The sequence below is a fragment of the Diadema antillarum genome, unplaced genomic scaffold (genome assembly GCF_040938485.1).
Source record: "Diadema antillarum isolate AM-2024a unplaced genomic scaffold, OU_Dant_1.0 seq00000854_RagTag, whole genome shotgun sequence".
Taxonomy (NCBI): Eukaryota; Metazoa; Echinodermata; class Echinoidea; order Diadematoida; family Diadematidae; genus Diadema; species Diadema antillarum.
This window is the reverse complement of record NW_027271725.1, coordinates 1,732,501-1,757,589: the sequence shown is the minus strand read 5'-3', so window position 1 is coordinate 1,757,589 and position 25,089 is coordinate 1,732,501. Positions and strand designations below refer to the sequence as shown.

Genomic DNA, 25,089 nt, shown 5'->3' with positions numbered 1-25,089 from the left:
TCGTCGTTTTGACGAACGGTATCCTGTTTAACACCAAAGCCACCAGAATTTCGTAGGGAGAAAACAAATATGATGAAAACAAAGAGGAGAAAAAAACCCTCAAGTTTCATATAACACGACAACAGAGCGTTAATCGTTTGATACACGGTAAACCTGTGAAACATTAGAACCGTGTGTCATATCAATAAAGATGGCGGCCGATTCGTGCTCGCACAATGGATGTTACCAAACCTAATCAATAATGGTCAGCTGTTGACGAGTAATCAACAGCTTTGGTCCACGGCAGCAGAAAAGGAGTTGGGCCATGGTGGCCATGAGTGGATGAATGTTGGATGTCCTACACAATGGGAGAGCCTATTGAATGCAATTAAATCTAGAACGATCTCTGAGCAGCAGTATCGTAAACAAAACCTCCTCCTGAGAAGAATGGCAACAATTTTTCCTTGACGCAAAGCATTGTAAGTCTATGACCCAGTAATGACATTGGGAATCTACCGTTAAAGACACCCGTTAAGTTGAAAAAGAAGAGAAGAAGAGAATTCTGGGTAGTTTTTTTTTAACCTTCTTCTTTCTGTGGGTGTTGAAGTGATAGCCCTTACTTGTCTTGTGAATCACCATAAAGGTATCGAACAGAAAAGCTCATTGAAATATCTTACTATATGGATATAAACATATATAAACATATACAAACATATATACGTATATATGTATGATTATGTATACACATTACATCGATATGTAATCTATAAGTATATATATTGTTTTTTCTTCAAGCCCCCAAAGAAATATCTTTGACTTTCCTGTCTTAAAGCGCATGCTATATATTATCATCTTCGTAGCGATTTCGATTGACACTTGAACAACCGTTAAAAGGGGACTTCTTTCTCGAGGCACTGATCAAATTACGCGCTTAAAGTAATGATTGTGATTCGAAAAGTGTTGTTTTTCTGTCATCTCTTTCTCAAGCAACAAAAATCAGATGTTGTAAAGAAAAAACCCTCTATGTTAATTTTGCTTGAAAATGCTCATTAGGCACTTGTCTGTGGATATTATTTGCAATGTCAGTAAGCAGTACACTTTATCCACACAGCTTCTCTTTTACGTGATGCATAAAATGGCTCCTTCCGAGTTTACATGAAAGCCTCATGCAGAATGAGCTTCAACCATTCCACCAATGCATGCATGTAATGAAAACTCAACGGAGTGAAGGTGATACGAATTACTGTTCAAGCTTGTACAATGAACGCATTGACATGGAACTCAGTACATGGCTACTGTATCAAGTTGTGAGAGACAGTCAGAAGCTATATTGAAGACTCCAGATCCATATCATCACTTCTTACCTCTCGCCGAAAGTGACATCAAACACGTCTAACTGCAATTTTAAATCACTGCTAATTGATGGACACTGAGCCAGCCGCTGACAGTCCACTCCGAATTGTACTGACCCATTGTAAGAGACTAGTATGAAAATGGGAAGATTTTCAATTCTCGAGTCTGAAGAAATCCTTTCGTACACCTGTCACTGCACATGAAATAATCGCACTTGTTGTAATGTGGTGTGCATTTTGACTCCCCAATGTACAATATCTGTGTGTAGTGGAGTTGGAGGACGTTGATATACAATTATATGCTGTTACACAATACATTTTGTAAAAAACGAAATAGCTGAATTAAGTGAGCCGATCTTATGACAAATAGAAATATTTTGCAAAATAAAAGGCGACTTAATTGTTGCAAAGGATGTGCAACACCGTTTCCTCTGCATGGTAGATGTTTCGACATCAACGAGAAGGAGTATTATTTAAAGAGCGAAAAGGGAAGCAACAGAACCCCCCCCCCAAAAAAAAAAACACAAAACAAAACAAAAACAAAAACAAAAACTATAGGTGTCATCTAAGAACGCACAGTCAAACTGAATAAAAAAAAACAACAACAGGATTGTCATCTGAGATGCGACGAAATGTCTGAGTGGAGAACAGAATGCATTCATAAAACTTTATTTGTTATCGGTAGATTTCCCTGAAAGTGGCGTGGGGTGAGCGAAGACAACATTTTGGTTTCTGTTAGTCAGATGCCATGGAAAGAAAACATACGTCTAAGTGATTTTTCTTCCTATTGCACAGTTCAAACTACTGCATAGGAAGGGAGAAATATTCTTTTGCTTTACCCTTTCATGGCAACCACTCCAACTTTTCGGCAAAATATGACGAAAATATCGATATCGCAAATGAAACAAATAATTTGAACTGCGAAGACAACGAAAAAACAAGACTTGTGCAGGGTGAGGGAATTTTGCGTATCATTCAATGTCAGTATGAGCAGAAAAATCAGATGTTTCTTCTTGGTCTACATAGTCTATGATTAAAAACAACTTCACATGTCTCCATCAATTTAATCCCTTCGGCATAACAGCAGCAATGACAACAACAACAACCAAGTGCATCGGAATTTATGTATGTGTGTGAGTGTGTGCGTATGTGTGTGTGCGTGAGACAGACAGACAGAGAAAGAGAGAAGGAGACAGAGGGGGAGGGAGAGATGGAGAGTGTGAGGGAGGTTTTATCTCAATAAGTTGGCGAGGAAAGAGTTAATCAAGCTCTCCTCACCGCTCTGACGAGGCGGAAAGGGGAATGAGCCGGGCACACGATATGGTCCGTGTCGCTTGCCGCCTCGCTCTACTTGCCCGGATAGGAAAGACCAGCAATTCGTCCACTCTCTCCATCTCTCCCTCTCTCTCCCTCTCTTTCTCTCTCTTTTTCTCCCAGGTCCTCTTCCGACACTTAATTGAGAGCTCGTCTTATGCATCGCTCAGATTTTGCAGATTTCCCCCTTCTTTTTTATTATCATGACGATATACTACATTGATGAATTACCTCTCGCCGCTGATCTGAGTAGATAGAGGACAGGTCGCTGAATATCGTTATTATAGAAAAGTTGATTTTTTTTTCTAAAGAAAAGATGACAACAGAAATATGGGGAAAGTAGTTCAACTAGGACGCACTCATTACAACGAGTTAAGTCCAATAAAAGTTACAAACTGTTGTCGTATTCACTCTCTAAATCAAAAGGGATATTATGCCACTCGAACTAATGGTTGCAGAAAGATACCAAAATTTTCCCACAGAGAATACAGTACAAGAACATTTTGCCACTTGCAATGCTTGATCTGATACGCAGAACTGACATAACATACTTTGAAATTAGTGTGGTATCAGCATACATGTAAATGTAGCCTTATACAGTACTCGCAATGCAGTACAGGGACACTGCAGTTAAGCCGCATAATTATAAACTGGGTGTTTATGTATTGTATAGAACGTATTGAAGACCACAAGACATCTTATCAATAATTCTGACGTGATATATATAAATGATACAAAAAAGCGTATACATTGTGCACATCACGTAGATTCTGTGAAAGATGGCCCGAGAGATGACCCGAGAGAGGTTTTGACATTTTTCTCTCTTCATTAACGTTTGACGGTTTGTGACATAATAGTGAGCAACATCACACGCGAAATGTCTTCAATAACCAGGATACAAAAAAAGAATCTAATTGGAATTATTCAGACACCTTACCAGATTTTTTTTCAGGGGACATGGAAAGATATACAGTCACTGAATTCAATCAGTATCGTGCTGGTACCATCAGAAAAGGAAAAAAGAAATCAGCCTTGCTCTTTCATCTTTATTTTCTCGAAGACATCACAGATGCACCATTCAGTTGCACGTATACATACAGCATTAAGCCGTTTTGTTTGTACAGACTTGTTTGTATAGAAGCATGTTCAAACACCTGTAACTGGTCGTGATGAAGATTGTTGTCAATTATTGAGTGGACTGATCCACCTCATCATTGTGTGCGTGTGTGTGTGTGTGTGCGTGCGTGTCTGTTTGTGTGTGTGTGCGTGTGTGTGCATGTCTGTTTGTGTGGATGTATATAGATATATCCAGTCACAATAATTGTATGATTTTTTTCCCTCTGGGGTGGGAGGGGAAGGGAATAAGGGTAGGATTAGAAATACTAGTAGGTGGGTTAACGGGGATGAGAGAGGAATGTTGTGGAGAGGCGTTATAGTCCCTACATAAAAGGCAGATTAAATCAATTAATGATAAAGAAAGATAGATTTTTGTATGTGTTATTGGGGATGAGAAGTTGGGGACTTTTGTATGCAAAGATTTCAATCATACGTTTCTTGTGTACTTATTGAGTGGAGATATTATGTTTCGTATATTGGAAAATTGGTACATTTGTTCACGTGAACATTCAAATAGAATGATGTAAATCTTTGACAAGAGGTATTATGATGTGAGTATATTATTTTTTTTCTTGGGTATATGTGAATATTTTGTATGTATGTTTGAACATTAAAGTAGATTCATTTAAATGTACTTTTTGACAGGTGGTAATATGTTGTGATTATATTATTTTTTCCTCGGTATACGCGAATATTTCGTATATGGAACATTTAAGTAGAATGATTCATGTGCACTCCTTGACAGGAGATGTTCTGTTTAGCATATTCAGTTTGCTTATTTACATATTCAAGCAGAATGTACAGCAACGACTTAAATCGAAATAAACAATGGGAACAAAAGTATGTTGTTCTTCTGAATATAAAGAACCTGCTATAACCTCATTCCTACCCTGACTCATCATCGATAAAAACATACTGTAACTAGTCCTGAGTTTGAGCAACCATGGAAGTATACATTGAATATTCTTCTATAACATGCAATACTAAAGTAACATATTCATAATAACATGACTATAGTAACGTATCCATATCACACGTATCCATATGCTATTACGACTTAGACATATCATGGTAATCAATTTAGATTACATTGAACTTGAGAAGTAGATTTTTTCAGGCATCAAATGAAATGATTTCCTAATTAAGAAAGAACAACAAAAAAACAAAACATGGCCGCTTACTTTTGAATGCGATGAGAGCAACTAAAACACTAAGTAATTTTGTCATTTTTGATTATACATTGTAAATGCAATGTTACACAAACTCGTCCAGGTACATGTAAAAATGTATAAAACTGCGTACAAAATTAATTTTTCAGGTACTCTGGGCGTGTGGTCTTCTATGATGATTATGTGCAGGTCTTCTTACATTGTTTGTTAGAAGGATATTGATATACTTGCGTGTACTTTTCTCACAGTGAAGTGACAACACGCACAAGGAGATTACCTACGGGAACACGGTGTTGCACAGAGTTGATTATTAATAAAACACCATGTTGTTCAAATCCACGGTCTACATTTTGATACTCAGTACATTGCATAGATAGAATTGATGTCATCATGGCAGCCGCGAAGGCAGCCACTCTCACTAATTACTTCATCATCCCGGTAAACAACAAACACAGGCATAGCTACAAACATGGGTGCATGCATCCTCACAGATATGCTATTAAAAAAAGTACACGTTCATACACACAGTCATGGTGGTTATAGCTTTGATAAACATCACACACAACACAAGTTAAGAGCGTCGTTGCTGTTCTAGGCACAAGAAAGTAACATAGAATATGAATATACATCAAATAAACGACAGTAAATTAAGAAGTGATACAAGTTTGTAGGTATTCTGACGTTTTACCACCATGAAACTATTTCATGTGTATTGATCAGACGGCCGTATGTGTAATGATGAGTGGGCGTTGTGCCGTGCCCTATAACGCTTCCCATTCACGAGGCAGCTGTCTAAATACGTGATATTATTTAAACGGTATTCGGTATGATTAGGATGAAAACATCGTTTCAAACGTACCTGACTGGGTGTTTTTTGCCTCCGGGATGCGTTTTAAAATTCCGTTTGAAATATTCCACTGATCAGATGTGTAGCGGCGTTAGCTGTATTTCCACGAATGTGTCTATATCTGGTCTTCCAAAATACAGATAATGAACGAGAAAAGGCTAAGGCCGACTAGCCGTGTTGTTCGAAATGCAGAGCTATTTCAAATCTTGTTTGTGAACACAGACTCCCGTGCCTTCGCCGGGCGTTAATTTGACCAACAAGTGAATAGAGGGTTCGATGACAATGGGTATCGGCGTCCTGAGATACGTAGTAACAGTCGTATCCCGTTTACTGTGATCACCTCGTAACCGAGAAACTATTCCTCCAACTTCTCCTCCTCCTCTCCTCCGTTGATGGCACTGAGGGAATCTCTGTGATGGCTCAAAATCTCCAAACGGGATCTTACCGACACACATACACTGTTCATTGAATGACTAGTGCATTGTTCATAGCAGCGTATAGTTGCTATATTCCAACTACATCTGTTAGTTTTCACACATCGCTCTTCTCTCAAACGTAGTGATATGACATCTGCTATGGCATTCACAATGACCAATCTAAAATGCAGTAGTTGGTGTCAGCTGTTACATTTCGGAGAAAAAAAAAACGAGAGAAAAGGATCCATCACCTCCATGCGTGAATTCCTTAAGATAATGATTTTGAGGTTATATCAAATCAATTTTTTCATTGAAACATCTGATACTTGTGCCTACATGTTTGTTAAATACTTTCACGTCTAGGAGGAGGTGGCGACAATGAAGGAGTCGCGAAATCGCCCCCTCACCTCGGCATACAGCCATCTCGGACCTGTGCGCTATGCAATCAATAGGGATTATCAAGCGGATTTAGTCCAACGAGCGTCCCTCATTCAAGAAGCGCCGAGAAAAATAGGCAAGACCAGAAGGGTTTCTTTCTGGCCGATGACACCACCATGAGAAGGGGGAGGGCTTCCATACCTGAAGGGGAAAGAAGCCGAAGGTTGGTGGACCTTTCTGTGCTTCCTTATGGACTATCCCCGAGACATTAACCGCGCACCAGAGCGCAAACGGGTCGTTAAGTGAGGGTTTGGTAGGCGGTCAACGACAAAGTTAGAGGCCTCGGGAAGAGGTAAAAAACGAAGCCATACAAATATTCTAGTCTGGTATGTTCATCATGCTCGGAAATGATTTGAGCTCGATTTGATCTCCTCTCAAGAATTAGTCTGCTTGTGGTCCATTGAGCAGGCGACCATGCGGCAGATCAAAACCAGTCAAGCACAATATTCATATCGATTTATGTGTCGGAGCTTGTGGAAATGTTGAATCAACATGACTAACGATCTCATCGTTTGATTAGGAAAGATTGTTCACTGCATAACGTCTGATGGTCCTTTTTGACATGGCGATTATTACAATGTGTAGGGCCTACAATGTAATGGATTCATCCATTTCCCCATTTCCACACCCATTCTTCATAAGATTTTTGGTAATTTTACTCAAAATATCGTAGAAGCACACGACAATTTCTGAGACTAGGAATTAATTCAGGGTCCCACAACAGTTAACAATACTCATTTCTTAGATCTTACATCATGTTCCTTATTAGACGAATTCATAAGACAAAACTATTATTGTATACAGTGACCATGAATAAACGCTGCGATACCATAATCTCGTTTTCAAGTGAAATAGGTACCGTTATCATTAAAGCAACAGCAAAATGCACGTTACGGAGATAGGTGTGAACGGAAACCATTTTTTTTTTCTTTTTTGTTGCACCGACGAGAAAGCCATAATAGTGGGTTTAACAGGGGTCATTAATCCAAGAGGTTCATAAGGGTAGTGGTATTCTGACTTTCTGAGACAAGATTATACTCACTTTGAACAGATCCTATTCTGGGAGCCAAGAAAAGCTCTTCATACATTGATAATCACATGATTCTGTACATGATTATTCACAAGTAATTGACGGAGAGTATTATGGTTTGGATTTGAATGCCGACTGGATTCTTTCCGAGATAGATAACTAGCAAGCTAAAAAGAATACAAAATTAAAAGAAACTTTCACCAAAAAAAAAAGACAAGTAACGTTATTCAGAAATAAATCACCAGGCCGTTTGAATTACTTGGAGTAACGAGAAGAAAAACTTTCGCTCTATGCGAGTTATCTCTTCTTTTTAAGCGTGAAGGGTTTAGTCAAACTCCGCGTTGGTCTTTCCCATTGTTCCGTAGCGGTAGTTCGATAGTTTGTGCGCGTGGCGAGAATCCGTAAAAAGGGCCGCTATGCTATTAGCACTGAGGCGAGTATCCAAATAGAGATCGGCGAACGAAATGAAAAGCTAGCACGAGAGGTCAGGGGAGCGATACAATCGGGGGATTGGTGCGAGGTGACATCGCAGATTGTACTCTTTCCTCCAAAGCCTGTGCTAATGCTCGTGTGGTCGAACACACCCAAACAAGGTCCAGCATCTTGGACACCATCGCCATACCCTGCTGGCGTGGAAAAGCTGCAATGCTTTCGCGGATGGCAATTTACGCAATTTTCAAACAGGTCCCAGAACTGTCAGTGGGAACCAATTTCAAATACAAGCCCTTAATATGTGTAACGAAAGAAAGACAAAGATACGTTTAACGAATTAAGAAAGAAAGCAGACTTCGCGAGACACTGATTCACCGCGAGCTCTAGCATTACAACCGTGGCTCGAAAACTTGACTGACAACATTTAACTCTTAAACTGCAGATTTCCATCATACTAAGGTATTTAACAGGCACAAAGCATGCTGCAGTGTCAATCAAGGATCTAGTTCAAAGACTCCCCTCTTCGACTGGAATCACCATGCAAGGCGAAGAAGACATGTATGACCTGAAGAAAAACATAAAAAATGATGGTGTCCCACGGTGACCCAGACAAAATTAATGCTCTTTTAAAGAGTATCATAAAACACAATTTTCTAGACTTTACACCATCAAGAGGAGAACGAAGGGGGAGAAGAGTCTCCTACAGACCGCCCAGAGATATTTGCCTAATTTCACCTTTACATTTACAAGAGAGAAGATATGGTATATTTCGCACAAAATGACTCATAATAAAGTTGTAACGACCTAGCATCCTGCTAATCAATATTGTCAACAAATCACTTGCCATGAAATGAAAAGAAAATTAAATAAAAGAAATCCATGTACGTGGTATGCGTAGGAATTGTAACCCCATGACATTATAGCCTTATCTATCTGCCCTTTTTTCTTGTGACCAATTTGAGCGTTTTGTGAAAAATGACAGTTATTTGTTATTTAAAAAGAATAATCGAAGGTTTTTTTTATTAATCTTAATGAAACTTTCAATGTTCTGTTAGTTTGACTGTTAGAGTCAATTTAAACTTGAGTATAGATGGGCGGGTCTCTTTACTCTTATTGTCTACACGGGGTACTACACGGTTGTCATTTGCCACCCTACTCCAAACATCTCTCGGTCCGAGCTGTTACATTAGAGTACGTGTTTCCTCGTGCTGTGATCCTACAGTCCCGCACCAATGTATCGATGTGTGGTACCCCTTACATGGAACCCCCGGTAGCGTGCGATGTCTCTGCGAACGTTATCGTAGGTTGATGCTGAGGGATCGCTGGGTAAAATGTCACCTTTGTCATTTCATCACTTTGGACGAGTTCATCCATCGAACTCCGATGAGGGACGAGCTTCAACGAAGGTTGCATCATCGTTACTGCAAAACACTAAGGGCGTCATGTTGCGCATCTTCTCCGGGCACATCTTGCCTCACAGTTGGCAGGTCGGAAACCAGAGGAGAGGTGTGTGGAAAGTTCGCTAGGATTCCGCCATCCTGCTGCTGACTAAAGTGTTTATATTCTTGTGAAATATTATGACGATAATGATAAAAGTCATATCATTAGTGCTATGAACCTTTTCAATGATAGTTGAATTGATCATTCTTAATGATATCATTTGATATCGATACCATCATCATATTCATGACCAAAAATTGTCATCATCAATACTGTCATAACTCTTACTTTTTAACACATTTTGTTTTGATCATTAGAGCAATTACATAGGAAACATTTCAGAGAGAAAATTCAAGAAATAGAAATGTATGCGCTCACATAGCTGGCAACTCATCAAAACTGAAAATCCAAAGTGGGCCAACTGTGATAAAACAGGAAATATCTTGTCAATTAAAAAAAGAAATGTACGCATTGACCTTAAACAATACGAGGGCAATAAATCGAGTTTCTCTGACACAAATAACCCTTCAAGAATGAAACTTAAATCTGTAACAATCCATATATCAATGAACGCATGATTTCCGTAATAAATCACAGACATTTATACTGATACGTGGGATTGCCTCTGAACTCTCCGAATTACAAGACGAATGGAAGCCAGCTTACTACCGAGGATGAAGAGCGAGACAGAGAGAGGCGTGGGCGGGGGGAACACAACACATGAATTGTCTGAAGTCTCATGGTAGCATTACAAGTCATAAAAATGCAATGTCGCAAAAAAAAAGGCCTAAAGATTAGAAGAAGACGCATTACTAAACAATCTCTACAAAGAGTAATAGTTATCACAGACATGTCTGCTATGGCCGTAGATTTGTTCTTGTTTTTGTTTTCATGAAGTGCAATTCCTTCGTATGTATTTTTAAAATACTACAAACAATAGAAATAACCAGTGACAGTGTACACACTAAACATACTTGGAAGATCGCAATTTGTAAGCTATATAGTTCCTTCAACTGTTCAAGTTCAAGTTCTTTATTCAAAACTTTCATAAAAACATTACAATGGATACACAACAATAACACAAGGGCTCAACAGGAAGGCTGATTGCCTTATATGAAGTTGGACCCTGATAACAAAACAAATCATTCAAATTTGCATATCAATACACAAACACACACACACATATACACACACACACACATACATTATGAGATGACACATCGCTTTATATGATACAAGATCATCTCAAGTTATGTAAGTCTAATAAATACAACTTATATCTCTTCTTGAATTGATTAAGTGAAGAGATAGTTCTTATTTTATATGGTAAATCATTCCATACCAACGGGCCTCTATAGAAAACATAATTTTTGAGCATAGAGGTACGTACGGACGGGAGATGATAATCAGAAGAATTTCTTGTATGATAATCATGAATGGACCGATTTAAAGTGAAACATTCTTGCAGAGAATATTCTCGTCTTAAGGAATGCAAGTAAACAGGTTATACAAAGAATAACATATCTGTGCCACTGGTTGCTTTTACGAATATGATCGAATCGCACACAACTATACACATAGAGGCAAACTATAACTTTGTCTGAGTATGCAATCTGTCACAAATATTTGTGTTCATATGTGTGCGTGTATGTGTGTGTGCGTGTGTGTGTGCGCGCGCGCGTGTGTGTATGTGTGTGCTTCTGTGTATTCTCATCACGCATCATCTCATGCAGTGCTAGTAAAAATCTCGGTAAAAAGCATCGTCCCTACATACTTTGCATCGCTAGTCTGACCACAGGGACCAACTACAAGGTTCACAGGATTTGTTTACCAATGCAACATTTTTTGGTCGACGCGTCATCGATACCTTCAAAGAATACAAGACGAAGATATCGTCTGGATGAAAAAAAAAATGCAACCGCAAATGAATGGAGAATGAGGAGTCATAGCATTGCAGGACGAACAAGTCCATATTTGGGTAATCGATAGAAGCGCACGCCAAGAGCTGTAATAACGGCGCCGAGCAGTAGAAGCAGGTGAACATGGTAACAGCAGTCATGGAAAGTGTCGCGGTTGTCGGAACCGCGTGAATGTGTAATATAGTTGATGCCCATGAATTATTTCATGCCTTCGCTCTCCTCTCTGGCAGATGAACTTCATCGCGTTGATGCAGCGCCACATTTAAAGAAGAAATCCGGGCTACATAAAGTAATGCTCAAATGGAAGACAAAAATACGAAAAGCTGAAATATACTCTTACTTTTGCAATAGTGTGACGGGAAATATCTTTGGAGGAAAAGGAGGATCATAAGGGGGTGGGGATTTACCCATTCTCTTCCATTACCATTGTTTCCTCTAAAATCTCTCTTGATACATACAATCAAATACGAATAAGATGAGCTGATGAAATTGTTAATGTATTACATACCCTCACGAAACATGGAGCAATCATCTGCTATAGCATCTTGAAATTAAAGTGCATCATCCTTACCATAAATTGCGAAGTAGGGGGCCTATTCGTATAGAGAGCCAGTTGCATTTTAACACGGTGCTGCTGTGTGGGCTAATGAATTACAGGACATCACGAGATAAGAAAGCAACCTCCCTTTCTGATTTGATATTTACCTGAATCTTACAAAGCTCTGTGCAATATTTTAAAAGTAGTTTTCGCATTGTTTCGTCGATCACCAAATCCTCAAGCAATCCACACGAGTTATTTTGTTATAATCAAGTCAAATTGTTTTCCTCCTTCATGTGATATGACAGTGCAGTTATCTATCCTAGAATGAGTTGTTCGTGTGATGTGACTTATTTTCCGTAAAATGAATTATCCTTGCTTTTGTGTAACATAATATTAAATATCTCTGACTTTAATACCATTGACTTAATTTCTCGTTGATCCCAATGTGAGAAATACCATACATCTCTGTCTCGAACAGCGAGTTCCTCTCAAAACAAGACGGATTTACCACATTTACTATAGTCCAAACACATTCAAAGCGGACAACAATACACAGAACACTGAAACCATAGCCCATTATGTATGTTAGCAGCTTGTTGGCAACGTCTGGTCTATTGAAGTAATGACTATAGATTCTCATCATCATTTCTTTATTCACTTTCCACGACGGAGCTCATTAAGTATGCAAACCTAATGAGAAGGGCATTGACTCGATGCCATTACAGAAGTCATTATCACAGAGTCGCCGGTTGCTGGACGCTTTCATCTCGGGGGGACAGGGGAGGAATACTGGTAGATGAAACTATAAAGTGAGTGGGGGTATACCCACTCATGGGGTGGAACACCCTCATCAGCCAAATGCTGGTTTTCAGAGAGGTCCACACAGGTTCAAACATAACAGCACTCATACGTACATGTACATACAGTTAGCAAGCATGCTGGAAGAGACTGTATACGAAAGATTTGCCTGATATTCTATCTGGATGACCGATCTTATTAGATCTGCTTCAGTCAAAATAAATAAAACTTCGGAGTTACCTGTATTCTTATTTAAATGTGGCCAATGATTATGGCAGACATGTTTAAAATGCATACGCAGTGAAATCTTCGGCATGACATTTTCACAACTGGTTTACAGCTGTTCCTGTTCTTAAGTAATGTGAGCCAGGAAAAAAAAAAGGTGCAAAAACATAAGTTTCAGGATTCTGGAAAATCCACTTTATGTTCAGGTTAACTTCGATACAAACGAAATTCACATACAAAATTTCGAAGTTTCACTTGATTTCTGTTCGTTTGTTTATTTTTTCTCGGAATGGTACCATTGGTCGCAACCACGAACACTAATTAGATGGGGTGGTCACGATCGTATACCGTACAAGTCTCCCATAAAAAAAAGTATTCACTTCATTCTATAGGTATATATACATTACACGATACCACACACACACACACACACACACACACACACCACCACCACCACCACCACCACCACCACCACCACCACCATCACCATCACCACCATCATCATCATCACCATCACCACTCCACCACACAATCATATTCATTATGCAATATTGTAGATGCAAGGATGTGTCTTATAGATCATAATGCTTTTCATCCAAGCACTCAATAATCTATACCTTTAAAACATTATAAAATATCGTGCAGGTACAGGAATATCCAACTCGAAGAAAAGAATTATGATGCTTTGCTTTTGAAATAGCATCCAGGTCAACCTCTAATGGGTCCATACAAAGTGCTATTAGGTAATTGAATGCTCAAAGAAATAGAACTTTTGTTCGTAAGTTCAAACTCCTTTCCAATGTTCGTCACACTATCGTTAACGTTCAAAAACATCAAAACAAACTCTTGTTATCATATTACACACTGTCAAACTGTCATTATCATGAGCCTGATCTATTAACCTTGAACGAGGCTATACGGACATGCTGATTAGCCCTGAGCTCGGACTAACGGAGCGCAACGTATCCCGGTAATAGCGTTTAGCACGCTTGACCGCTAATCTGTGGATTTCGACCTTCCTTGATATCCGCTCCAGACTTGACAACATCAAGCATAATGAGCGGTTACACGCTACAAGTGTATATACCTAATATCTTCCTCTTTTATGTATCTGATCCCACAATAACGTACACAAACGCACACATAGGCCTACATACACACACACACACATACACACACACGCACTTATCACACACATATACATCTCATATATATTCATGAATAAAAACAAAATACCAAGCCACACAGTATGCATTATCAACTTCAATCAAATTAATTGTGGAAAGCATGTACTGATGTGTAGCTGACTACCAGGAGAACAATGATCAATTGCAATTTAGTAATCGACGAAATTAATTCTGGCGATTAAATTTCTTAAGTAAGAAATAAAAAAAGGTATAGGCAAGATGGTTGCCAAGATATCAAGGTGTACAAGTTAATGAGTTGATGTTTGAAAGATGATATCAAAATAATTAGCTCTGTAATAACAAAGGAATACTTCTCACGGCACTAATGATAAAAAACATTGATAACAGTCTAAGTCAACAATAACAAACATAACCCATACATGCCGATAATGACAATTACATTGAACAACACTCACAACAATAACGCTAGGAATATTGCCAAGTGCGGGATGAATACGTTGTGATTTGATTTGTTTTGATTTGATTTGATGTAATTTCCACATTTTCTTCAAGTAAAAAAGCATGAAAACCTACATTCTTTGTTACATGATATACTAATATAATCACACAAGAATATAACAATGACATAGTATCATCTTGAGAGAAAAAAAAGGTGGGGTGGATAGAATTGCAATTGACAAAGAAAACATATATACCAAGGAAACCTTTAATTCATCTTAAGCTATTGCTTGATCTTGCTGAAGGCCTCATTAGCATTGAATAGCACGTTGACATTACTATGGGCGCCGACACGAGCATAATGAAATCCGAGGAAAAAGGGAACAAAAAGGGATGCAAGCGTTAGTACAGTATAGGCCCTACATATTAGTATAAGTCAGTGCAACACGTACATGAATGCTGTGTGTGTGCGTTTTTGTGTGGTGTGTGTATGTGTGTGTGTGTGTGTATGTATGTTCGTATGTGTCTGTGTGTGAGAGAGAACCTTAATTGGATACAGAATAAAAAAAGTGTTTTTCGAACAGGAAAATGGGAAAGTCTCAGATCTCCCTTTGTGAATTATAGGTCTTGCCGTAATTGCTATATGTCATTCATAAATTTAATTGCATATTCAGTCACAAGTTAGGAGCATAAAAGAGTACCACGTACTGACGTAATCTTTCATAATGATAACATCATTAAATTTATCATTATGACAAATATTAATGCATCAAAGCCAACAAGATGAACTATTGGTTCGGTATAAGTATCACTAATCATTTCAGATAATAGTAATATAATCGAGGGAAATATAACGTTTCACAAGATCTTCTTCTGTTTAAAAAATGAGAAAAACATCTCAATCAGGAATCGTGTCTTGCAAAGTTCGCAAATATGGAGTTCTCTCGAAAAGATACGTGAAATTGCCATCTTAACGACTTTGCAGCTTTGCTATAATCTGTACCGTAGATCGTTTGAGTGGGAGATTGTATACGACAAAGTCTGCTCTTGCACGCTATACTGCCAAAATTGGAGGAGACCAGGCTAAACTGTAACATTTTGTCATAATGTTTCTCATCCGGTTTTTCCCCCTGTTTCCCCCTTCATTCCACCGTAATCTTCATACTTGGCCTACATTCTGTACTGGCGTTCAGGACATAAGCAACATAACCCGCGCCCTCCAACGGCCTTGGCTGGTATTGATACATGTGCTGGGATCGACACGAGACATGAATTACGATCGAGGGTGTTAGGACTCTCTATCGAGATCAAACTTTAATGAATCAGTGATTCACAACAAGAGGGATTGAGACCCGCTACCTCTCATTCCCCTCCCTAAACCTAAAAATATCCTCCAGGACGTCATCGACTTGTTTCAGCGGAGCAACGTAAGCTATTAACCGCCATCACTGCATCCACCATCTCATCCCGCTGTCATTCAGAATCCTCACCGGAGGCACAGTGTGTAGGTGTCTCATCTTAAAAACAAGAAGATGGAAATGGAAAAGAAAGATCCATTCCCGAATGACGTTACTAACTATACAGTAGTCATTACGAATGTTCACGTAAAAAAAGCCAATGATTAAAGACGTTGTTCTTCTGTGCCTTAATTCGAACTTCACTGCTAAAGAATACGAGTCACATTGGGCTGCGGACATCAACAGGACGAGACAGGTGCATTACCTGGTATATTAAACGGCACATCCGAGGAGAGAAGGCAATCCGACAACTTACAGTGTGCATTATTGCATCGCTGACATGCACTTAATGACGATGGTTACACGGAGAGGCACTCTTCCCAAGTAGCCGCTGCCATAAATCAAGAACAATTCGGTAGAAATGGTGAGTCCAATGCAATCACAACACCCTATTCCAGGTTCTCTTTCTCGGAAAGAACGTTAATCCAACTTATTTGCGTCATGCCGCCGACTGATCGTAGACTTATGAGCATCGTACAGTCACAAAACTGCGTCAACAAACATTCTTGAAATCAGATATCACTTCCGAATGCAATAAGAGCCTCCGGAATATACAGGGACATCTAATAATAAACAACAAACAAAAGAATCAAAACAGAAGTCTCAATATCAACGAAATACATGTTTGCCTGTTTGCTTGTTCAGGGTTTTTTCTGATGATGCCATTAAGGAACTATCCCCGTTGTATCACGTCATGTTGTTTCCATCAATCTACAAATAGAAATCGTCTATTCAGAGGTGAAAGAAAGGAAATACCACAGTAAACGAACACTACATAAACCCCTCATGATAAGTTCGTCAATTAAAATTTGATACTCTAATACCGGCACTTTGTAACAACATTAGAAAAAAAAAATGATTGATTATATCTGAAAATACAATGACACCTCGCTTGCTATTGTTGGGTGTTTCGGAAATGCTCAAAACAGCTGAGTATGGGGACAGATCAAAAGTGAAAAGTCGCAACAGTTCTGCTATTGATAATATACTGTTTCGACGAAAAAAGGTCACTGGAAAAACAAAGCTGAAATGCGAGCACTTTCCAATACATTGCAATATTGTTTGGTCAACTTTTATGTTTACTTTTAACCTGCACATACTTCTGCTGTTTTGTAATTCATGGATGTTGAAGCCTAGAATCTAATGGTAACCTCACAACGCATTCTTTTCAAGCACATGCCTTCCTTGAAAAGACAAAACAAATCGGATTATACTGTTTGACATAACACGTTTTCTCCATTTTGCAACATTTTGACCTTTCCTCAAACTCAGTCGTACTGAGCATTCCAGGAATGCATGAGTTCTCATTGTAAAGAAAATAAATCAGGCTGTTTTATGATGTCCCGTTTGAATGAGATAAATAAATGTATTTTTAAGAGCAATACGAAACATCAAACGGGAATTGCGGGACTGTTTTTAGGAGTTAAGTTGAAGAGAGCATTCTCATTTTAGCCATGAAATTTATTTTGCTCCTAAGATTGGCCAGTTGTTAGTTTATCATTTCTTATTAGTGGATTTCACTTCACTGTCAAGAAGTAGAAATGACTGAAGACACATTATTGTACATGGTATTGTGATCATGTCGGTTTTAGTTTTAGATCAGAAACTGTTACAATAAAAGATGTTATTACATTAAAACAATTATCCGTAATGATACTAAACGGCAAATGTATCTTGATGTATGCCAACTTAAAATATTGACAATCTCATGGTATTAAGAAAATGGTGCTGCGAGAAGGTCGATACAATAATGAGAGTGAATGAAATTCTTCTCGGGGAATGTATCGCAAGTATCGCCCAAGTGGGTCGAGAGCTGATATTTGGCGCCAGAGCCGCTCAAAGTAGAACATCGGCAGACGACATGCCATCTGCGTTCGCGCGTACCAATCGAAGTGGCTGAGATTTATGATTATGACACGGCTGCGACATGAGTGCACGAGTGCGGAGGATACGCGCACAAATAATCACAATCAATTTCCTGAAATCGTGCTGTGCAGCCTGATTACTTGTTCTGAACTCACATTCTCATAGAATGAATGCATAGCGGCAATCTTACCACAAGGCATAGCAGAAAATTCTGAATCACATTTATCTGGATGGATGATTAAGAGGCCAAATGGATTTATAAAACGAAATATCCACATCAGTACTCTTTCCATGATATGCGTGGACAAATACTGTGAGCATTGCATCGTGTGTTGAAAGACTAATGATTACAAACAACCTATTCATTTATTTGGGGTTTGATAGCTTATTTTTGATTGACAGCTGATTGCTTGGTCGGCCTGCTGAATGATTGATTCGTTTCTTCACTATTTCTACAAAATTTTCAAATCGCTCATGTTCTATTTTTGTTTGCCTGTTTGTTTATTGTTTATTAGTGTTTAATAATGAAACCTAATATCGATACTTATTATCCAGTATCAAAAGGTGTTTAATCCTTTAAACACTGGCTATTATCTTTGACAGAGCTTCAAGTCGGTCAGTGAGCGGAGGCGTTTTTCACGTTCAACTTCAATATCACCTTCACCCGGGTGGAGAGGAGATATAATAGCCTGTTGGGTTGTGACGTAGGTTACCTTAAAGACAATAGGCCTCCTTCTTACAGCCTCTCTTATTTCAGAAAAATAACTCCACCTTAACTTCAAGTGAAACAATAACACTTATTTTACTTCACATTTTTCTTGAATAGATTTACCTATTTGAGCATATTTGAGTAAATTTGAGCACCTATTTAAACATCTTTCGTGTACTGCACCCCAGTATAGGATGCTTAAAAAAAGTATAGTTTTATAACCTCTCAATGTAATATCACTACTAAGAAGCAAACGTTGGAACGATTCACGTTTACTTCGGAATAGCAACTATTACGTAACATGCACTATATAAGAATCAGTAAATCCTGCTCGATAGCCTCCATCAATGTTGCATTTGCCAGTAGAAAGTTTTTTACAAAACAATGAGCGCTACTGCCTTTAAAACAGCTCACCAACGATTAAGTTTCTGTTATTTTCCAGACCTTGCCAAGAACCCGACGGATCTCCCGTGATGCAGTTTTAATTGGCGGCGTCTTCGGCCATCATTCGTCGATCTAAAGACCCAGCTGGGTGTCCCGGTCGTGATATCAAACAGACGCAGTTCTGGTCGGGCCTGGCACCTGTCATCCTGTGTTCCTGGCCCACATCTTAAACCGGTTTTGATTTGACAGAATGCATCTGGTCTTAATCTTACTTCTCTTCCTTGCCTCTTAACCACCCCCCCCCCATTTAATGTTCATATTTTTGTCATAGATTCCTTGAAAACAGGACTTGTGTGGCTCCAAATAATATTGACCGCTACTTTTTTAACATGTTATGCAAAGCATTTTGTTATAAAGTCGTTTGAATAGACAATATTGAAAAATTTAGCCTCTCACTGCTTTTTCCTATGCACGCACCAGGCTGTACCTGTAAGTGAAAAAGTTTTACTGAGACAGCCGGGCCTTACCATTATCATGAAAAGCTTATAGGCAGTTCCAGTGTTTTGCTTACTAATTTAATGGGACTATATCAAACGACCATCATCTATCACACTATCACATCACAGCATAAACTTATAGACAAATAATCAATGTCATGATTTTTTCAAACGATTCGTTCTATTTCTATAGTGCTATACATCGATCTCTACATCCATATCTTCACTAGATAGTCTCCATTTCAATCTTCACACCGCCTACAGTGACTGCCAAGAAAACTAAGATTGTTCATTATGAGAAGCTATTATATCCCTCTACATCATTGTGATTAGAATAATTTCTTGGGGGAGGGTGGTTGATAGTGAGAGTGAATCCTACAATTTGATGTGGTAATTGGCATTTACAGCCTGAAATCTGAGTCTGGAAAATTCGATGTAATATCAATATAGGGCTGCATGCTAACTTCATAGAAAAAAACAACAACAAAAAACAAACAAACAAACAAACTTTCCGCGGACCATACTTGCCACTGTTTGAAAGTAGAGTTCATAAAAAAAAGGCAAATAAGATAGTCTAGATAATTTTGTGACTTCGAGAAGAAAGGAAGGATTACATCACACATCAGAGGAAAAACTTTCCAGCCAATGATGTTTATTGATTTATCAACTTATTCGTTCTCTGATTATCTTGATTATTCATCTGTTAAGTTTTGTCGTATCATTTACGCTGTTATGTTATATTCCTTCATGTGTGCAATTGCGTTTACTTAGTCTTTTTTCTATCTTTTCATATCAATTATCAGTGATAAAAACACTGTTTTTCCAGAGGGTTCAGCTCTCTATCTATGCAAACAACAATAATGTGTTGTTTAATAACCACATTGCTGTTTCATCAGCAATTACGATGTCCCATGTCCCTGCATGAAATGAATTCGAATGCTGTTACTCATAAGTTGAAGAAAAAAATTAGTATTAATATGATTGTATCAGTTACTCTATTAATATAGTACTATCATGGTCGGAATCATCACTGTCATGATTGCCACCGGTACTATTTTATTTGCTTCATTTTTTGTTTGCATTATCGGTGCTCAATCTACCCCGGCGCAGACGTTGACAAAACTTGTTCTCATCATTTAAATAGATCGGAAATAAATCCGTCTACTTTCTAAGTATGATCGCCGTTCTTTGTGCTTACTCAATGATACATCAAATCCGACCTGAAATCAGTTAGGGGAAAAAAAAGAAAAAATCTGGAAAAGAGAGGTATTCTTTGGGGAGGGTCGGAATCCGACCTCGGCATATCATATCAAGTACTAGAGGTCAGGCAAACGACTGGAAATGACTGATGGTGACACTCGAATGATGAATTACCTTCTCTCTAGGGTCAAGTTCTTAACGGTCCCAGTCGAAAAGAAAGTGATTTAAAAAAAAGAAATTGCCACAACAGAATAAATTTGGAGATGACCTGAGCTTGACAGCTATCCAGAATTAATCCTATCTCGGCGCACTTTGTGGACAACCATGTTAATGCATGCATTTCAATTCATAGCAGGGGCGATTTTGACAAGAAAATGGACAAACACACACAATAAACAAAAACAGCAACGTATTCAACAAACGATTTTATTTAGTTTGGCATTCATATTGATGGGCATTGCTATTGTCTTGTTGGATGACTATCGGATAACATATCCTGAAAGACAATAATATCCATTAGTTAGAATTTCATTTATTTATTCCCATTTGATATTTGCGCATTCCACACATTGTGTTTTGTAATGAAAAGGTTAAACAAACAACTCACAAGAGATGTAAAAACTAATAGCAGGCATAGCAGCGCAGAATTACTATCCACCATTTCACGACAATCAGCTTTGACGTGTTGGCAGCGGGTTACAATATCTGCAAAGCTTTTGAGCTGTGGTGGCCGTGAAAACATACGAAGATTGTTGAACAAATACATGTATCTCACTTCAAATAGAGCTACCCATCACGACAATCAACTCTGACCATTGCCGGCGGTTTACCGTCCCTAAAGCTGCTGAGTTGTTTTGGCCGAAGATACATGCGGAGCTTATAAAACCAATATCCGAGTCAGAGTATAAGCTACCATGCATTAGTTCATCGAGTGTCATGTCCGTCTGTCACGTGACAATAATGAATATTTCTTGTATATTGTCTGCATCTTTTTTCTTTACCTTCTAGAGTCAGATTATGTTTACAAGAATGTCATCAGACCTGCAAGAATCGAGACAGTGACATGGAGACTTTGTTTCCCCTTGTATTGACGAGGTCTTATATAACTGTGGTATTCATAATGACGCACTAATCAAAGTCGTCCTTCCGTTTGCCGTGAGGACTTTCCATGGCGGCGGATGACGTAGTTGCCTTCCCTGCAATCAGAATCAATGTCGGTTAATTTGGCATGAGGACACTTTTTTTTTCTAAAACATCAATAACGCTAAGGACACTTCTGCATACTTTCCACAGTAAATCACTGCACTCTGCGGATAATCTCCGTTGGTAGATTTTCATGAGCTTTCGACAGTGTCTGCGCGCGAATTAACGTAGCTGTGAGTCATTTCATTATAGATAAATCTTACGATAGCATCTCTATTAAAACTGTTAAGCAAATGCACGTGTACGCTCGACAAAATACTGAAAGACATTGGCTGTAGCCGTTGTGAGATAACAGAGCGCTTCAGATTACTTTGGGGTGGTAGGAATACCGACAGAAAAACATGGCGTTACTCGCTGCTTTGTCTGCACTTTGAGAGGCTATGCATGCACCTTCGTTTCTCTCCACGTGAATCCGCTGTAGCGTCCATGGTTTACACGTTGTCATTACCTCTCGGTACTTTGTCATACATACTTATTCTACATCTTCACTGTCATGATTGTGCCGTAAGTCTGTTTCCATGTTCATTTTAGCTGTAGTTAGAGACTGAAAATCGACTGAAACACAAGGAGTTGTAGAGTTGTGGTTGTAGAACCTCCTTGTGGTTTTAACATTCTGCTCTACTTCGCCTGTATCTCTGATATGAAGAGGGCGCCATTCATAGTGCTCTTCGTACAGCTTACGTTCCTATCTCACGCATTTCCAATACATGTATCTTAAAGTATGCTTAAGTAATAGTGATGCTAAAAGTGTGTTCGTAATCAAAAGGCACTCAGGAACAGCAGGGAGGTTTGAACGAAACGTTCGATGCTATCTATATATCCGGCAAATCTTAAATGATTTTATTCAGTCTCTGAAAATTTTCAAGAATGGATTAAGTAATATGAGCATGACGCAGCAACAGTGCCAACCTATACAGACTAATACATCATGCATGTGGAATCATGATTTTATGGAACATTTACACGGAATATGCAGGGTTGTCTAATGGAAAGTAGAGGTCAGAAAATACACACAGTTGAATGACATCGCATGCAGCTGCCCCTAGGCGCCGACAAACGCGGGCGTCTTGTATCGTCGATGATGACCCAAGGCGCGGAAAGTGGCTACAATATTAAACAAAAGGTAGCATAACTTACAAAAAGGTGCAAAACTACAACTATGTGTCTTATTGACTTCCCCCTTTCATTAATTTTGTCTGTCGATTGCTTTCTACCACTGATAATTACCGGTAAGTTAAACAATGGTATCCAGGCGAAACTGCTGTGCAAACTTCTTGTTTGAACAATTACATTATAAAAGGGTGTAATGGAGGAACGTGGAAGGATGTATTCTCCAAGTCGAGCTGAAGTCTTGTACCCTGGGTCATTTTCATTTAACATCTACCAAGAGCTGAAATTGAGTAACTATTCAAAAGACGTTAACCAGTACGAGAGGAGGCAAATATAATGGTACTTTCCATGAAAGATACGTGATGTCGTTTACCCCCATTGAAGGCTTGCATTGATGATCTCTATCACCATTCTTTACCTCTTGATTTCTTCGTGACAGTGTATAGTCGGATTGATGCTGTGATACATTCTGTACATGAAATGGAACATGAATAACGAGACTAATATTCCATTCCCTTAAATGTATGGAAATTACTGCTAGTTTCCGTGGCGTTATGGCTCTGAGCCGCTTCTGTTATAGACTTATGTTCGTGAATGTCTGGTTGCCTGTATGGGGTACAATGTTGGGTGGTTGACCCGCGGGAGAGAACTGAACGCGCCACTCTGGGTTGCTTCCTCTCAGGTGCGTGATTGAGAGCAGCTCTGACATTCAGAATGACGCTCTTGATGAGATCGAAATTGGAAAAAGGTATCGAATTCAAACGACGGGTCTCTTTTTCCTCCCCCTGTGTGTGTGTGTGTGTGTTCGCGTCTATTGTGTGTGGGTGGGCCTGGCTATTACATGCACATCTAACACCTTGAGAAGACAGTTATTATTACAAATTCTTGAAAGTTATATTCTCACCATCGGCAGCAGTATTGGTGCAACACAACTGCGGGTGTGCGTACAAACCTCATGATGTGAGCGTTTTATTCAGTTTAGTGTACTGTGATAAGTTACATCTGCGGAGGAGGGGGTCATATTATTTGAGATAGTCCTCTCGTAAAGCATTTTATCTTACCGACGAGAAAATTGTCTTAAGAATGTTCCTGTCAGATATAATTCTTTACGTGGTTAAGAGCTGTTTCGACTGCAATCCTTCTGTATGTACAGTACAATGTATTCAGCACTTATAAATTGTTTGTTTCATGTGCAAAGAATTGCTTGTGGTCAAATAGATTTTTTTCCCTTACTTTGGCAAATGTACGATTAGTAGAGACATAAGTTTTCACTAAACAGTATTACAGATAGAATTTAATGAATACACTGTATCTTTGAGACAAATTTCTAACGGCTGTTGACAGAGACTAGCCACAAGCTCCAAGGTACGGTGGCCGCAACAGTTATTGACTATGGCACGCAGCAATTACCGGCAATGAGTCCCGTAGAAGAGCGATAATTTCCAGAGTGGTGTCTGTCTCATGCCATGAAAGCAGCGTGGATAGCTGGCTTTATAGAGAGCTTCGGAGTATAAGGGCGAAGAAGGCGAGGGGCTAAGTCAGACGGACGGAAACTGTATCTGTTAGGGTGGTCATACGCCCGAAGCCTAGATAAGAGGCCGAAAGGGCGGAGTATCAATGACAAAGGCGATAGAGGGAAGAGTATCGCCGGTAAGGGAATCAGCGATGATGCACATGGTGGGAGGTGGGATAGGAAGGAGATGGAAATCATTAGCGAAAGTGCTTTGGTGTATTGGTACACACGCTTGATTCTCAATCACAGGGTTAGAGGTTCGAATTTCATTAATTCCTCTAACCTTTGTCCTTAGCCAGACATTCTATCCACATCGATGCTCTCTCTAGTTAGGGGTAACACATAGGTTAGCTGTTGAGACACATGGGACAATTACAACAATATTGTTATAGCGCCGTATGAAGGGCTTACAGTTAGGTGACAGTGTATAGACATATAGATAATAATGATACATGTTCAAGTAGAGTAATATTTGCTACGTATTGTAG

The 25,089-nt window shown here is 39.0% G+C and overlaps 1 protein-coding gene across 1 annotated transcript in view; it reads right to left on the bottom strand.

The window, feature by feature from the left end:
• The window catches only part of LOC139740444 (neuronal acetylcholine receptor subunit alpha-3-like), a 119,945-nt gene that overhangs the window by 26,473 nt on the left and 68,383 nt on the right, over nucleotides 1-25,089 (bottom strand). The gene's annotated exons all lie outside the window — the stretch shown is intronic.